This window comes from Pelodiscus sinensis, chromosome 1, assembly GCF_049634645.1.
Source record: "Pelodiscus sinensis isolate JC-2024 chromosome 1, ASM4963464v1, whole genome shotgun sequence".
In the NCBI taxonomy this organism is placed as follows: Eukaryota; Metazoa; Chordata; order Testudines; family Trionychidae; genus Pelodiscus; species Pelodiscus sinensis.
The window spans coordinates 320,775,905-320,792,477 of NC_134711.1; the positions used below are offsets into that span (position 1 = coordinate 320,775,905).

At 46.3% G+C, this 16,573-nt stretch overlaps 1 protein-coding gene across 1 annotated transcript in view; it reads left to right on the forward strand.

Annotated features, from left to right (window-relative positions):
- Positions 1-16,573, forward strand: part of P2RY6 (pyrimidinergic receptor P2Y6) — a 204,689-nt gene that overhangs the window by 30,446 nt on the left and 157,670 nt on the right. The window contains exon 2 of the mRNA XM_075919552.1: positions 10,608-10,709. The gene's annotated coding sequence lies outside the window, so the exon portion shown is untranslated. The remainder of the gene's footprint in view (positions 1-10,607; positions 10,710-16,573) is intronic.

Genomic DNA, 16,573 nt, shown 5'->3' on the forward strand with positions numbered 1-16,573 from the left:
ACCTCGGAGATGGAGTGCATGGCCACGTGCATGGAGCAAGCCGCCAGCCACCCCAAACGCCTATGGAATGACCATAGTATTAAACTCCATACCAAGATAGCGGTTTATCGGGCCGTTGTCCTGAATGTCCTGCTGTATGGCTCGGAATCATGGACAATATATCATCGCCATGTTTTGAAGCTCGATCAGGTCCATATGCATTGTCTGAGGAAGATTGCCCATGTGAACTAGTGGGACAAAATTCCTAATACAGAGGATCTTAAGCTGTGTGGTATCATGGGCATGGAAGCAATGCTTATGAACAGTTTCACTGGATTGGTCATGTTATAGGATGGATGATACACGGATACCAAAGATGGTCTTCTATGGCCAGCTTGCTCATGGAAAGCGCTCTATCGGTGGTCAATATAAGCACTATAAAGACATCTAAAAGGCCAATATGAAGTCACGAGGCATATCTCCCAATGATCTGGAGATTCTAGTTCAGGACAGATTGTCCTGGCGACAAACCATTGTACAGGCTCTTAATTGCTTTGAGAGTCAGTGTATCTAGGCATTGCAGGAAAAGCAGAGGATCCAAAAAGAACATACAGCGCCTGCAGTTGGCGGCTTTTTATGTGACATCTGTAATCAGCTGCGCCGATCATGGATTGGTTTAGTTGCTCACCAAAGGCGTCATAGAAGATGAGATCCATCCATCGACAGCTCAGTCCAAGGTTTCCATTTTACTTATCTCAAAATTATTTCCTGAACATTCAGGTGCACATCTAGTTTTGGCACTCTGTCAGGGTGACATTGATGGGTCAGTGTCCTGAACAACAGGAACAGTCAGTGGCTAGGAATCAGCTGGATCAGGTATGGAATCAATTAGATCTGGTACCAAAGATCCTTCCATCAACTTATGAAAATTAGAAGTTGTAACAGAATAAGGTTCAATAAGAGGACTTGTCATTCCTCCTGAAACATCCTTGGACTCCAGTACTTGTGAAGGCTGCAGCTGGTCCATGTGTCATTTCCATAAAATACCGTCAGATAATTTTACCACAAACGAAACAGGTTCTGTGCATTTTACAAGTTTTACAGGTACACATTTTGTTCCACAATCATAGTTGCAAGTCTGCACTATGTCTCTGACTTGAAAAGAACAATTATAACTCTCACGTCATCTATCAGTTTGCATCACTTGGTATTTGGCTACATGTGAAGCAATGCCAGGATGTAACAGGTCCCAACAGACATGCAAAGATCACTTCAAGGAAAGAACTGCAAGAGGCTGCTAGATAGTAGCATGAAATAAGTTTCTGTAGAAGAACTGTACAAAAGCTTCAGGGGGTAGCCGGGTTAGTCTGTACAGGATAAACTTAAAAAACAACAAATAGTCTGGTATGACTTTAAAGTCTAACAAAACATGTAGATGGTATCATGAGCTGTGCCCACAAAAGTGCTACCAGACTATTTGTTGTTTTTTAAGTTTATTAAGAACTGTACAGAATCTAATGATGACTTAAAATAGATGTGTTAGCTTTTAAGGCATGCTTATTAACAAAGCGTTCTGCTAATCTATTCTGCTTAGTGTTCTGCAGGATAGTATGGACCAGAGCATACATGCTGAATTTAATTTGAAGCTAGGCACTTCTGAAATTTTTCAGAACAGAACTGAGGTCCATTGTCACTCACTCTGTGTAACAGTAAACCAAACTGGTTAAACAAGGTATAAGATGTCCAGTGGTCTTAGTGGCTGCAGGAGAAGTCATTCTGCAAAAGTTCAGCATGTCCATCAACTAGGACCAAAAACATCTAACCTTCCAAAAGTCCAGAAAAGTCCACATGCCCAAGGAGTATGAGGCCACCTCCAATGGTGTAGACAAGTGGGGCCAGGATCATGCTGAATTTGCAGACTCGTACTATTGCATTTCACCTTCCTCTCAATATCTTTGTTGATCTCTAGCCACCAGAAATGACTCTGGGTTCTGGCCTTTATCCATGCAATGCCCAAATGATCTTCATCAAGAGCTTCCAAAACCTTAGAGCAGTGGTCTCCAACCTTCTTAACCACAAATCACTTTTAATCACTTTTTCAACTTAAGTGCAATGTAAGATCTACCTCAAATCCAAATACCTTTACCCCACTTCCTTCCCTCCCCCTCTGAGGTCCCGCCTCTGCTCCACCCAATCTTTGAGGCCTCACCTTGCTCAGTCCATCTACCTTCTTCCTTGAACCTCATTCAGTTTCACCAAGCTGGGGTAGGGGATTGGAGTGCAGGCTCTAGTCTTGGGCCAAAGGGTTCAGAGTGTGGAAGAGGCTCTGGGCTTAGTCCAGGGTAGGGCATTGGGGTCCAGGAGGGGTTTCAGGGTGCAAGCTCTGGGAAGGAGTTTGGGTGCAGGGAGACTCACGTCTGGGGCAGGAGGAGGTTCAGGGCTGTGACAGGGGTTCAGGAAGCAGGCTCTGGCTGGGCACCGTTTAACTGAGACAGCTTCCAGGTGGTGGAGCAGTGGGGTTAAGGCAGGCTTACTCCTGCCCTGGCCCTGCACCACTCCTGAAAGCAGCTGTTATGTACAGCAATGGCTCCATGGCGCCATGTGCTGCCCCTCATCTACAGGCACTGAGCCCACAGCTTTTACCGGCCACGGTTCCCTGTTACTGATCAATGGGAGCTGCAGGAGTGGTGTCTGCAGGCTTGGGCAGCGTGTGGAGACTCCTGCTCTGCCTTTCTCAGGGGCTATAGGGACATGCCAGCCACGTCCAGGAGCAGCAATTCCCATAGGGATAATTCCTCCAGCCGCGACCGGTTAGGCATTTTAGAACTAAGGGAGAGATGAAAATTATGAAATGTGCAGACCAGTCAGAGACCAAAAATAACCCACTTAGCAAGTAGTAACGGAAGTAACAACAACCCCCCACATATGTGTTGGGTCGGGAGATGAGAGTACAGGACATTGTGGCTACGTCTACACTGGCCCCTTTTCCGGAAGGGGCATGTAAATTTCACTAGTCGTCGTAGGGAAATCCGCGGGGGATTTAAATATCCCCCGCGGCATTTAAATAAAAATGTCCGCCGCTTTTTTCCGGCTTTTAAAAAAGCCGGAAAAGAGCGTCTAGACTGGCCCCGATCCGCCGGAAAAAGTGCCCTTTTCCGGAGGGTCTTATTCCTACTTCAAAGTGGTCACCAACCAGTAGATTGGGATCTACAGGTAGATCTTGGAACCTCTGACAGGTGATCCCAACTGGCTTGGCTGGGAAGCTATCAAGCGCTGGCACTTCAGTTGCCCCTGTTCAAAGTAGGAATAAGACCCTCCGGAAAAGGGCACTTTTTCCGGAGGATCGGGGCCAGTCTAGACGCTCTTTTCCGGCTTTTTTAAAAGCCGGAAAAAAGCGGCGGACATTTTTATTTAAATGCCGCGGGGGATATTTAAATCCCCCGCGGATTTCCCTACGATGACTAGTGAAATTTACATGCCCCTTCCGGAAAAGGGGCCAGTGTAGACGTAGCCCTTGTGTTTGTGAGAATGACAGAGACACACACTGTGTGTGAGCGTGACAGAGATTTGCATAGCCACGCTCCCTCCATCCCTTTCTCCCTGTGTGGAGATGGGGTACAGAAGTGGGGGGTGGAGGGACACTCTGACATCAGCTCTCCAATTTCTCCTCCTCCCCCCCCCCCGCCACTCCACGGCAGAGGGCAAGAGCAGCATGACAGTGGGTGGAGGGGCAACTGAAGTGCCAGCGCTTGATAGCTTCCCAGCCAAGCCAGTTGGGATCACCTGTCAGAGGTTCCAAGATCTACCTGTAGATCCCAATCTACTGGTTGGTGACCACTGCCGTAGAGTGAAGTGATTTTGGAATGATCACGCGCATTCCTTACAAGATGCAACTGTTACTCATATGTAATTCACACTGACGTGACACAGAAAGGAAGTGGATGCACCAGAGAAAGTCCAGAAGAGGGCAACACAAATGGTGAGGGGACTGGGGCACGTGACTTATGAGGAGAGGCTGAAGGATTTGGGCTTGTTTAGTCTGCAGAAGAGAAGAGTGAGGGGGGATTTGATAGCAGCCTTCAACTTCCTGAAGGAAGGTTCCAAAAAGGACGGAGCCAAGCTTTTCTCACTTGTGACAGAACAAGGAGCAATGGTCTCAAGTTGCAGTGAGGGAGGTCTAGGTTGGTTATTAGGAAAAAACTATTTACTAGGAGAGTGGTGAAGCACTGGAACGGGTTACCTAGGGAGGTGGTGGAATCCCATCCCCGGAGGTTTTTAAATCCCAGCTTGACAAAGTCCTTTCTGTGATGATTTAGTTGGGATTGGTCCTGCTTTTAGCAGAGGGTTGGACTCAATGACCTCCTGAGGTCTATTCCAACCCTATGATGTGATGACACAAACTGTGTAAACTGGGGAGTCTTTTGCTCCGGAGCTGTGCCTTGCAATACCGTGTAGAACACTTCATTTGCTGTTTCTTGGGTTGATAAGAACTAGGGCACTGCATGTGCAACAGCCCATCAGCATTGCTGTGCAGAGTCCCTTTACAGAATCAAATAGTACAGTAATGAGCTAAAGGCAGCTTTGCCTGTTATTGCATATAATTCCATGTTTTAGCCCCAAAATGGAAAGTAACAGGTGATGATCTAGCAGCTGGGAAAAATGTCTACCCTACTGATAAATATGGAACTTCCAAATTCTAAGGATAATGCTGAGAGCTTCTCGCTCTGTTAGTTCATAGTTGTCCTCAGGAGCAGTCAGTATCTGTGATGCAAAGGCCATTGGTTTCTCCATGCCAAACATGGGTGAGAATGGCACCTGTTCCACATAGTGAAGCATCAAAGCCAATTGCAATGTCAGTGAAGCATCAAAGTGTGTAAGAACTTCAGCTAGTGTCAACATTTTCTTTGCTTCCTTAAATGCACACTCACTCTTCAGTCTATTTGTATTTCTCTCCTTACTTGTAACAGTTTGCGTGAAATGTCGTCAGATTAGGCAGAAATGTACCACAGTAGCTAAGCCGTTCTAAAAATGGACAGACCTGTGTCATGTTCCCTGACAGCTGTGCTTCAAAAACCACCTTCTCTTTCTGCAGCAATTTCCTTCAGCCTGTGGCATCAATTATATGTCCAAGGTATTCAACTGAAGGTTTGAAAAACTCTAATTTCTCTCAACTTACCCTCCAGTCCATGGTCTACCAAATGTTGCAAGACAGTATCCAAATTTGGAAGATGATCCTCTTGATTGTGAGATATTTGTGAGATGCCAGATCTGTCTCCATTTGTAGATATGCACTGAGCAAATCCAATTTACGGAAACAATGTCCACCATTGAGAGCAGCAAGTAAATCTTCAATAACAGCAAGTGGATACTGGGTGGCACATGAAACTGGATTCAGTGTCACTTTGAAAGCTCCACAAATTCAGACTAAGCCATCCTTCCTGATCCCTTGCACAGTAAATCTAGACCACTTACTACATGAATCCAGTAACAAGATTTGGATGTTCGCTAGTAACAGCTTCCACCAGAGGTGTCAGAGCAAAAGGCACAACTGTGGGCCAGCTGTTAAGTTAACTTCGCTTGGCTTACCTGTCCAAGTTCTATTTCAAAAACTTTGAAGTGTCTGGCCAGTATTTCTTGAAGATTTCAAGGTACTTTTGTGATCATCTTAATCTTGGCCCAATTCACCTTGAGCAACTCAAGCCAAGATGTGTCAAATAATGGTTCATACTTTTCTTCAGGCACATGGAAGGGTAAAATGACGGATTGTCCATCTAATCAAAACTGTGGAATATTTTTTCCAGGGGAACTTGTGACAAAATTTGGTGAGAGATAGATGCTATCAGTGAAACAGCAGTTCTAGTACCAAGCTCCATTCTTGTAGGAGCTCCTTTGATCAAGGGTATAACCCAGATGCAATCTCTGACTCCAGCTTCCAATAACACGTGTAGTGCTTGGTCCTCCTGGTCAGTGGCACTAGAGCTCTTGTCTTTTTCCACATTATGAATTCCCAGCTTCAGTCCTTTCTTCGGTGTGGTCTTTATAGGTGTTTTCTGGGATGTAGTTATTCTGTGTTGCTGGTTGTTGAACTGTGTGACGGGTCACAGCGATGTGTCCTGTCTTCTGGCACTTTCCCGCACTTTTGTACCCATCAGTCCTTGTTGCATGTGCTTTGGAGTATAGGGTCATCATTCAAAATGATCTGGACAACTGGAGGAATGGTTTGGGGTGAATAGGATAAAGTTCAATAAGGACAAATGCACAGTGCTCCACTTAGGAAGGAACAGTCAGTTTCACACATATAGAATTAGAAGTGACTGTCTAGGAAGGAGTACTGCAGAAAGGAATCTAAGGATCATAGTGGACCACAAGCTAAATATGAGTCAACAGTGTGACACTGTTGCAAAATAAGCCAACATGATTATAGGATTAACAGGAATATTGTGAGCAAGACATGAGAAGTGATTCTTCCACTCTACTCTGCACTGATTAGGCCTCAATTGGAATATTGTCTCCTGTTCTGGGCACCACATTTCAAGAAAGATGTGAAGAAATTGGAGAGGGTCCAGAGAAGAGCAACAAAAATGTTAAAGGTCTAAAAAATATGACCTATGAGAGAAGACTGAAAGAAGTGTGTTTGTTTAGTTTGGAAAAGAGAAGCCTGAGAGGGGATATTATAGCAGTTTTCAAGTACCTAAAAGGAGGAGGGAGAAAAATTGTGAGGGCAGGGGACTGGACTTGATGACCTCTCAAGGTTCCTTCCAATTCTAGTATTCTATGATTCGGTGATTCTCACTGTGTGTGGTTTATGCCATCCATATGGAACATTCCTGTGATTATCTGTCTTAGTTCACCCTAACGTCCAGAAAATCCTTCCCTGTGCTCTCTATTACAATTGCTGCTTCGGCAGTATTCTTGAATTTAAACACTGATACAGTCAAAAACTTCTTCTGGATCTGGCCACTGCATAATCCCGAGACACATCGGCCATACCAAGCATCACTTAATGTTTGTCCAAACTGACATTTCTCTGATATCTTCCTTAAAACAGCAACAAACTGTGCTACTGACTCACCACTTCCCCATGTGACTGGTGAAATCGGCATGTGTCTGTACCCATCCATGGGGGAGGAAAAAATGTTCTGAGACAGCAGTTCATAAACCTTCAGACCCGTCTCTATCAGCAAGGTTGAAATGCGCCCATCCCAAATGGAGTTTCCAGCTACAAATTTTGAGTTGCAAGCTCAAAATGTAGATGGTATCGTGAGCTTTTGTGGGCACAGCCCACTTCTTCAGATGATCGGTCATCTGAAGAAGTGGGCTGTGCCCACAAAAGCTCACGATACCATCTATGTGTTATGTTAGTCTTTAAAGTGCTACCAGACTATTTGTTGTTTTTTAAGTTTTTCCTGTTACAGACTAACTTAGCTACCCCTCTGACGCTCAAAATGGTTGAATGACCCACGATTGGCAGATATTGTGACATTCACCAACATTGCTCATAAAAAGCTCTTTTCTCTGTTCCCTTGTAGGACTTCACGCCCCCAGAAGCCTTTTCCAGGGGGAAATTCTCTCCCTCTTTTTGTTTTAAACGATGTACTATCTGCATGCGAGTGCCCTCTGCTGGCTCTGTGCTTGCATACTCCTTTGGCTGCGTGAGGGCTTCCTCCAAGCCAACTATGCCCTTTCTCGCCCTGGTTGCAGGGGGTTAAGATGGCTGCTTGCTCCCCCTCCCACACTGCTCTGCTGGAACAGTCACTGCAGACTGTTAGACATTTATTTGCCTTCTTCTCCCCCTTTAGCTGGCTGGTTCATACTGTCCCAGGAGCAAAAACTGGAGACTGGCCTCTCAGAGAACACAACCCCTTTGTTTATTTCATTATTTGTTTACATTTTCTTCTTTTTCTTTCTTGGCCAGGCAGTGGGAGCATAGGGCAGTGCTTCTGATTTCTCACCAAGTATTTTGCCGTACTATCCCAACAAAGGTGATGTGTCAGGGTGCATGTTTGAGAAAGGGGTGTGGGGAGAATGCAAGTCACATAATAGACTGGGTGAGTGCTTGTGTTCCTTAAGGCCCATTGCAACCCATCAGTTTCAATGTTAATAAGCAAACACTATTTATTCAAGGTGTTCTCTTGAGCTGTTTATGGGGTGGGTGTTTCAATGCAGTTTATACCTTCTTGTAAGGCAACTCTGATGCTTACTATTATATGGGTATGTCTACACTAGCCCCCTAGTTCGAACTAGGGAGGCTAATGTAGGCATTCAAAGTTGCAAATGAAGCCCGGGATTTAAATATCCCAGGCTTCATTTCCATCTTCCCGGGCGCCGCCATTTTTAAATGTCCCTTAGTCCGAACTCCGTGCCCGCAGCTACATGCGGCATGGAGTAGGTAGTTCAAATTAGGATCTCTAATTCGAACTACCGAGGTATACCTGCATGTCTGTACAGCACCCAGAACAGATCCAGATATCTACTGGGGCCACAGTGACTATTCCACAATACAGTAGATAATTAGCTTCAGATGTCTTCTTTTCTGAATGCATTAAAACCCGTAATCCTTTTGTGAGTAACCACAGCCACATGAACCCAGCTTCGCATCGTGTGGTCTGCCATCTGTTCATTGAGAGCGAGCCTCATTCCTATGCGCTTACTAGAAACGGCCCTAACATAACAGCAGCGAAGGAACCGCAATTTTTGCCAAGTAAATATCAGGTGACATCTGCTCTTTGGAAATCAAATCAGATTGGTTTGTCTTTCTGGGTGGTCATGAAGCCTGAGCTTTCAAACTTGCTTTCCAAGGTCTGTGTGCTGGGGATTGGGTAACAAACACTGATTGTTAGTCTCTGTTTTCAGTGGCCCGAGTTCGGGTCTGGCCTGAATCCGAAAGCCCCTGCGATGTTATTCCAAAGGTTCAGTGTGTGCTTATTCGTTGCTATGCAGAGGTACGGCGGAAGGCTGATGCTCCCCTGGGATCCTGCATAAGCCCTATTTGGCTGGCTTAAGTGGTGCATTCATACTCAGCATGGGGTGAATCGCTCTCAAATGGTATCACTGTAACTCTCTGCTCAAGTGATTCTCGCGGCAACAAGGACTGGATTCAAACAGCGAGGAGTCCCTCTCAAAATTAACAAAATAGGATTCCGGAATATTGGGCTCATGACACATCTTTCCAGAGTGTCCATAACAGGCAACCCTTACCCACTCACAAGCACCGAAACAAGGAAAGCTGGCAAGAGGGATGGGCACCCAGCAGCATCTTAGGGAAAATACAGCAACATGCTACATGGATGATGATAAATAAAACACTCTCCCATGCTGACAAAGTCCATTAACTCAATTCCCTACACTGTGGTGTGAAAGTCCAACAGGCAAATGTCCCTTGACCATTGCTCTTCTACCCCACTAAAGCCCACGCGTGGCTTTGTGTCTGTGTGTCGTGTAGTTCCAGTGTCCTGAGATGCAGGCCTGTTTCCGGCCCCTAGGAAAGTTCTGCCTGGCCTTGGCCCTGGCCCTGGCTCTGGCCCTTTCCTGAGGCTCTTCCACCTATGCAGGGGCGGCCCGTGAGTATAGGCCGACTCAGCCGTCGCCTAGGCTGAGCCGTCAACGGGGCACCTGATGATGATGTCACGCCATTGATGGCTGTACAGGCGGGGGCGCCAGAGTGTGACGGCGCATTGGGGTTTCCCCATCTCCTGCACCCCTGTAGTGGCACGAACAGACTCCACCAGGCAGTAGAATAGAGGGAGTTTATTGCTTCTCCAGGATACAGCACAGCACAGATGTAATCTGGTTACAGGAACTGGGGCTAGGAGGCCTCAGTGCCCTCCCTTGAGATGGGGGGTGGCCCTACAATCCCAGCCCCCTCCCTAGCTCCTTCTCCCCTGCTTCCCAGACAGAAACTACCGCTCTCTTCCAGCCCTGCCCCCCAGCCAGGGGCGGCAGTCCACCTTCCTTTGTTCCTCTCCCTGGGAGGTAACTGGTCGAACAGGTTACTTCCCTGTCCCATCAGCTACTCTACTGGGCCGTGGTACAGACAGTAACTAGTGGGGGTCACCCACAGCCCAAGCCCAGCAACCCTCAAGGTACCAACACTACGTCACAATGACATCACGCCATTGACAGCCGTACAGGCGGGGGCACCGATCGCACGTTCCGCCTGAGGCGCCAGCTGCTGCAGCCCTCCTCAGGCTGCCCCTGCACCTATCCCAGCAATAGAGATTTCAGCTGTATTTAGGAACTAGCTAAGCTGGGCCTCACCAGCTGTCCCTCAGCTCTGATGCTTCAGGGAAGAGCCTGTCACCTTGTCTGCAGAGGATTGTGAGAGTGAATGTCAGTCTCAGGGCAGATCCAGGGGTGAAAGTTACTTAAATTTCTTATAGGTATAGTTGTTTTGCCCCAGGTAGGGTTGCCAGATACTTTCACAAAAAATACCGAACATGGCGGGGAAAAAATTGGTTGAGCAAAAAAAAAAGCCATACACCAAAAAAAGAGTCATGGCCCCTTTAAATCCTCACATTCCCACCATCCCCCAGACACAGCAGGAGAAGAATGTCACAACCAAGAAAAACAGAAAATACCGGACATTTTACATGTCTGGTATTTTCTGGTTTTTTTTTTTTTTTTACCAGACAGAAGCTGCAAATAACGGACTGTCCAAGCCAACACCGAACACCTAGCAACCCTAGCCCCACGGCAGGAGGCTGAAGGTTGTGACAGTACCTCTAAGAAATGTAAGTGTGGGATGGAATGTGGGGGGCTCAGGGCAGGGAGTAGGGATAGGGGAGCTCAGGGCAGGGGCATGGATTGTAGTTGCATGGATTCCAGCCCATGCCGAGCACCAACACAGGCGCCTTACTTGTGCAAGGTGGCCAGCAGCATCCATAGTTCCTCCCCCCAGCTTTGTCTTACTGGGCCCTTGAAATGTAAAGGGATAGTGTCTGTTTAAAAAAAAAAACTTTGCCCAATAACTAAAGATCATTGATATACTCTAGCTGTTCTGTGGGATTTGCCTGACGTAATTTTTATTTGATTAGTTTGAAGTTGGTATTAACACACTTGCTGTGCACTGTGCATAACCTATTCCATCTGGGAGAAGAAATCAGTGACCAAATTGCAAGAAGGCTGCTTGGATAGGAAACCTAGAGGAAAAAGCCTTTATTGCCTCATTATGGAGCTGATAATGCATTTATAAAAGCAGCCTGCTATGCTGCTAGCGAGAGATAAAACAATTAATTTCCAATAAGAGCAAATGTTTACCCTGAAAGCCACAAATTGACTTTTATCTAATCTCTAATGTAATGAATAGTTTTGATAACATTTTAAAGGGGCTGGTTCCCATTTATCATATTCAAATCTAGAGGCAGGCAGAGGCTAAGGTTTGGTTATTTCTGCCCATCCAGCTAATAGTTTTATACTGATGATCCCAAGATGTTCTCAGAACTGTAGAACTGCTCACTGAACATGCTCTTCTTTTTCGATAATCAAAGAGAATCGAAGGTGAGGTACAGGTGCTGGCCCTAGAGAATTAATCTTTCTCCTCCAAAGGTCAGGAACAGCATGGGACATATCCACACAGCGATCAGAGGCTGTGGCTGCAATTTGGTAGACATACCTGAGCTAGCTTCAATCTAGCGAGTGTAGTGGCCAAACATCCGCTGCCGGCTGCCCCAATGCTGCCCTGCCACCCCATTGCTTTGACTGGAAATCAAAGGACCTGATCTAAGAGGAAGGAAGGCAGTACATTCTCTAGCCACTATTTTCAGGATTGCCCAGGGATGTTGTGCATCTTCATTTTGGGGACCTCCTTACTTAGGATTCCTTAATTTTTGGAAAATGATGAGCACCTGAGCTTGGGAAATCAGGTCCATTCAAGGCCTCACGTTGGTCACCCCAAGCATAGAGTCACCCAGACTCACAAATTCGATGTGAAAATCTCAGCCTGCTTGTGGCAGTCCTTGGCCTCTCTCCTAATTGCTTATTAAGGCCCCAGTGCATGAGGTTGCCAGTGAGGATGGCAAGTCGGGGTGGGTTTTATGCTGCGGAGCATTGCCCCCTATGAACTGGATGACGACCTTCAGCACCTGAGGTTCCTCCAAATGGCGTCATGGTCTGCAGCGACTCCCACACGCCGCACCTTCAGAGCAAGATTTACCATCTCTCTTTCAGCCATCCCAAGTGCTCCCGATGGTGCAATAGGTGAACCACGCGCTAGTGAAGTTAACGCCACTCCCAGCACCCTACCCCTGGCCCCAGCAGGCTTGCCTTCCGGGAAGATGAGTGGTTTGCCTGGGCTGGCATCAGGCAGCAGTAGCCTGACAGAGCTATTAGCAGAACCTGTGAAAGAGCCATTCAAGTGGTGACAAAACCATTTAACAGGCATTTGCAAACACCAGGTATGGACTGCCCCTTTCTAAATGTGGCGTGCCAGTCTCCAGGATAGCTGCTTAAAATTTGCGTTAAAATATTTCATTAGTGTGTTGTTGAAAATTATAAAATCTCACCTCTGAAAAATCATCATCCCTTTCCCAGGCTGCCATTGGGCATACGTACACCAGTTCAATAGCACTGCGTAGGGCTGCATAAACCCTAAGGACAGCCCTGGTACAGTCCTATTTAAAAGAAATGTCACCATAGTGAAGTCATTACAATGGAAAATTCCCGGTCGGCTCTTTCCATAACCCCTGTAGGTTGAGGGGAAAGGACGTTATGTTGCTTTAAAGGGAAATGCTGTTGCAGCTTTTAACTTGCCTCCAGAAAGCTGCAATCAGGGGCATGCCATAATTTAGGGACAGAGGGGGAACGCCAGCTGCACCGCAGGGAAAGCCTCCAGCACCACACTGGAAGGACAATAACAATTCTGTTGTATTAGCTTTCCTGGAAGACTCTCATACCAGCTAAGGATCGGGTCTATCTGCGAAAGTTCAGGTTAGCTTGGATATTTAGAGTTCCGGAGGTCAGGAGTCTATCACAGGAGGGGGTGGGTGAGGTTCTGTGGCTTGGGATGTGCAGGAAGCCAGATGAGATGATCAGGATGGTCCCTTCTGGCCTTAAAGTCTCTGGGTCTATAACCCAGGTCTCCTGTGTCCCAATCGGCTGTAGGCCGAGCGCAAGAACTAAACGCAGTTTCACATGTGCTTTGGGAACAGCACGACCCTGGATGAGTCATTGGAAGTAAAGATCAAACTCAGCATCTCTGGATCTTAACTAAATAAAACCCCGCAACCTGAGCTAAACAGCTCAGCTGTTAGCAAAAGGCCGGTAGCGGGCTCATAAGCCTCACTATGTTTCAGAGAGTGACTGAGTCATTTAGTGAGTGCTCAGGTTACACTTTTGGCAGAGGGCCCTGTTAAATGGCTTTTTTTTACCACTTGAATGGCTCTTTCACAGATTTCATGTTCTGCTAAGCTCCGGCAGGCTTTTTCGCCTGTCACTTAAGCTAGAGCCTCTCCAGAGGAATCAGAGCCATATAACAGGAATAGGAAGAGGCAGGTGGGTGAACATTAATATCAGTGCCCCAAATTTTCGGGTGCCCTACGCAGCTACGTATTCTGCATGTAGGTAAGAGGGAACGCCAGCTGCACCACAGGGAAAGCCTCCAGCACCACACTGGAAGGACAACAACAGTTCTGTTGTATTAGCTTTCCTGAAAAACTCTCACACCAGCTGAGGATCGAGTCTATCTGTGAAAATTCAGGTTCGCCTTGATATTTAGAGTCCCAGAGGTCAGGAATCTATCCTGCTTCTTCCTGGCATTAATCCCATCAAATGAGGTTCACTCTTTGGCTATGTCTACAAAGTGGCGTTACTTTGGAATAACATCAGTTATTCCGAAATAACATAGTGCACGTCTACACAGCAAACCCGTTATTTCAAAATAAATTTGAAATAACGGGCTTCTTACTCCAACTTTTATCAACCCTATTTCACGAGGAGTAAGGGAAGCCAGGGGAAGAGTGCTCTATTTGGAAATAACTGCTGTGTAGACAGCGCCAAAAGTCAAAATAAGCTATTTTGACTGAAGCTACACAATTGGCGTCGCTCAAGGTGCATAGCTTATTTCAAGTTTAGCCCTGTTGTGTAGACATGCCCTTCAAGTCCTGGCCCACCAAAGTGCAACCTGTTCTCTAGCATGCTCCATGCTAACATGTCTTCTTTTATGACATCCCACCACTTCCTCTGGGGCATCTGTCTTTTTCCTTCCATCTTCATCTGCTGGACTCTCTTCCCCACACCGTTGTCAAGGCTCTGTTTTACAGACCAAGCCATCTGTGCCTGCACTCTCTGTTTTTTTACTGATATGTGTTACTTTGTGGTTGTCTTTAAGGCTAGGTCTACCCTACGCTTTCGTTGTTAAAACTTTTGTCACTCAGAGGTGTGAAAAGAACCCACACTCTGGAATGACAAACATTTTAATGACAAAAAGCACCAGTGTGGACCACACTTCATCAGCAGGAGATACATGCCCAGTGACAAAACTACCTTGTTGGGGGTGGTTTTATTTTGTCGTCAAGAGAACCCTTTCCCAGTGACAAAGAATGGCTACGCTGCGTACCTTACCGCAGTACAGCAGGAGTACACAGTGTAGACAAAGTCTAATATGCACATTCTGCAGTGGTTTACTGTATTGTTTTAGCCACATAGGACCCAAGATATTAGAGCGACGAGGTGAGGAAGGTGATATCTGTTTTGGGGGTCAACATCTGTTGATGAGAAAGACACACTTTCAAGCCACATAGAGCTCTACTTCAGGTCTGGGAAAACTACATTCACTACGTCTACACGACCATTTAGGGTGCGTGTATCCTGCACCGTTATTTCGAGATAACTAGCGTTATTTCAAAATAATAATGCAAGCATCTACACAGCCATTCCTTTATATCAAAATAATTTCAAACAAACGGCTTATTCCAAAATCTGTAAACCTCATTCTATGAGGAATGGCGTCTATTCCGAAATAGCTATTTTGAAATAAGATAGACGCTCCACTGCTGCTATTTTGAAATAGCCCTTCACCAGGGCCATTCTAAGTTATTCCTCTCCAGTGCCTCCTGGGGCTCTAAATCGAGATAGCACGTCCACATTAGGGAAGCTTGCCTCAGACAAATTTTGAGGCTTCCCTGCAGCGTAGATGTGCTATTTTGAAATAAGATATTTCAGAATAACTATTCCGAAATAGCTTATTTCGAAATAAGCATGCAGTGTAGATGTTCCCTTATGCTGGTATAACTATGTCTCTCAGGAATGTGAAAAAACACTGTGTCAGCAGGATAGCATCCCGTCTCCCACTACTTGATGGGGTGATTTTGTTATGCCAGCAGGAGAGCTCTCTCCCATTGGCATACTAAAGCTACAACATGGGAGATCTCTCAGCTGCATAGATACAGCTATTCTGCTGTAAGCTCTCTAGAGTAGACATGGCTGTAGCATGTCACAGTTAAATACAAACTCAAATACCACATCTCAGGCTCTTCTAGAAAAGCTGGGTCAAAGGTCTTTTCCAGATCAATGAATGCCATGTTGGTATTTTTCAGTTTCTCTCTGTATTTTTCCACTAGTTGTCTACCTTCCTGGCACAAATCCATATTGATTACCTTTGGTATCTACTTCATTTCTCAGTCTCTTATCAATGACTCTCTCCCACAGTGTCACCAAATGACTTTATACTTATATAATTTGTGCTGTTCCCTACAACACCTTTTCCTTTATATAGAGGCACCAAGCTACTTTTCCTCCATGGCTGCGTCTAGACTGTCATCATTTTCCGCAAATGCTTTTAACGGAAAAGTTTTTCCATTAAAAGCATTTGCGGAAAAGAGCATCTAGATTGGCCACGGACGCTTTTGCGCAAATGCACTTTTTGCAGAAAAGCGTCCGTGCCAATCTACACATGGTTTTGCACAAGAAAGCCCCGATCGCCATTTTCGCCATCGGGGCTTTTTTGCGCAAAACAGTTTTTAGCTGTCTACACTGGCCCTCTTGCGCAAAAGCATTTGCACAAGAGGGCTTTTTCCCGAGTGGGAGCAGCATAGCATTTCTGCAAGAACACTGACAATCTTACATGAGATCGTCAGTGTTCTTGCGCAAATTCAAGCGGACAGTGTAGACAGCTGGCAAGTTTTTCCACAAAAGCGACTGCTTTTGCGGAAAAACTTGCCAGTCTAGATGCAGCCCGTGTGTTTGGTTTCTGTCCCATTTCATGGTAGAACAGGGATGTCAACAGATGGATGTCAAAGCTCTTCCAAGTTTTTCCATGCATCAGTAGGGACTCAGGCCTAGGGCTTTATTATTAGACAATCTTTCTATTAAGCCATCACCGTTCTTGTGTGTCTGTCACGGGATTTTCAACTCGCTCCTCCTGTGCACAAGCCCAGCCAGCTCGTGCAGCAGCTCCTGCAGGTGTCCACAGGCATGCTCTGCCACCTGGCTCCCGCTGTGGCCAACGTGTCAGGCCTCTTCGTGTGGCTCCCGGCCTGCACAGCAGGCTGCCAACGTGGCAGACTGCTCCCACCCGCTCTGGCTCCCAGCCCCCCCAGCAGGCCACCCCAAAACCTCTGGCAGGCCAACCCCGCCAGCTTCTGCAGATGGTCCACCTGCC